General features: G+C 53.7%; 1 long non-coding RNA gene across 1 annotated transcript; it reads left to right on the top strand.

Annotated features, from left to right (window-relative positions):
* Positions 1–141: 141 nt before the first annotated feature.
* LOC145719214 (uncharacterized) lies at positions 142–1,231 on the top strand. Its single transcript, XR_014142249.1, has 3 exons — positions 142–211; positions 304–618; positions 856–1,231. It is a non-coding gene; the product is annotated as an uncharacterized LOC145719214 (long non-coding RNA).
* Positions 1,232–1,250: the final 19 nt, after the last annotated feature.

Raw genomic sequence — 1,250 nt, 5'->3', positions numbered from 1 at the left:
GCTATGATTTAGTGAGTGTCTCAGTAACTCAGCCTGTTAGATTAATTACGAAGCCAGTTATTTTCACTTGTCATTTGGACTGAGCCAAGCACTTAAGATAATCTTGTTTGGGGCAAGACCACCCCCAGCTGTCCCTGATCTAGCACTTCCCCCTTGTCTGCTTCTGCAGGAGTGAGACCCAAGAGCTGTCCAACTGCTGCCCCCTGCACAGGTACATCAGCCCCTCCTGCCTCCCCTGTTGGCTCCCAAGAGCTCCTGCCTTCCCAGCAGGGGCAGTAGCAGAAGGTGCTGCTGCCTTTTCAGACAAAGAGAAGCTCCGACTGAGGGGAGGAGACACTGTGTGCTCAGGGCGAGTGGAGGTTTGGCACGAGGACTCCTGGGGCACAGTGTGTGATGACTCGTGGAGCCTGGCAGAGGCCGAGGTGGTGTGTCAACAGCTGGGCTGTGGCTCTGCCCTGGAGGCCCTGCAGAATGCGGCATTTGGGCCTGGAAATGGGAGCATCTGGCTGGATGAGGTGCAGTGCAGGGGCAGGGAATCCTCCCTGTGGGATTGTGCTGCAGATTCTTGGGGGCAGAACAACTGCAACCACAAGGAGGATGCTGGAGTGCGGTGCTCTGGTGAGTGGCTCTGGTTGAGCTGGAGCAAGGGTGGGGCAATGGGGTGGGCTAGGGTAAAATGGGAAGTTTGTATTCAGAAAGCATCTAGGTGCTGTCAGCCCTGGATCTAGGAGAGGAGGAGGTCTCAACATTAATGTTGGGGTAGTTGAGGGGTGATTTCAGGGCTCAGGTAGGGAAAATGGGCTGCCCTGCACTCTGACCAATTACTGTACTGCAAACTCCTGTTTTTCTCTCTAGGTGGAAGAACAGTATTGCTGTCTACTACAGCAGGTACAGTGCCACGATCTGTAGGCAGGGGAGAATATTCAGAGTCTTGGGACCTATTCTGTGGAATCTGACAGAATTAGCCAACTCAGAAAAGGAAAGATCCTGAAGAGCCATCTGCTGGTGGGGAGGTCTTAGGGCATTTTTCCTTGGGGAAGCTTCCTCTAGTTCCCTTCAAATTTCCCTTGCCCTTGGGCCAAGGGAGGCTGGTTCCTGTTACAGAACCTAAGGTTTTCCCATTTGCCCATGAATGTCACTCCTCCACAGCAAGAACATGAGTGTCACCTTTCTGCAGCTAGATGCCTATCCCAGGAGTCGCTTGATGCTCTGGTCTGGGGAAGCCCGAAGAAAGGGGGCTGCAGTTGTGT

The sequence above is a fragment of the Leptonychotes weddellii genome, unplaced genomic scaffold, assembly GCF_054177405.1.
Source record: "Leptonychotes weddellii isolate Sample4059 unplaced genomic scaffold, ASM5417740v2 HiC_scaffold_34603, whole genome shotgun sequence".
Lineage (NCBI taxonomy): Eukaryota > Metazoa > Chordata > Mammalia > Carnivora > Phocidae > Leptonychotes > Leptonychotes weddellii.
The sequence above is the reverse complement of the archived record's forward strand: the minus strand, read 5'-3'. Positions and strand labels throughout refer to the sequence as shown.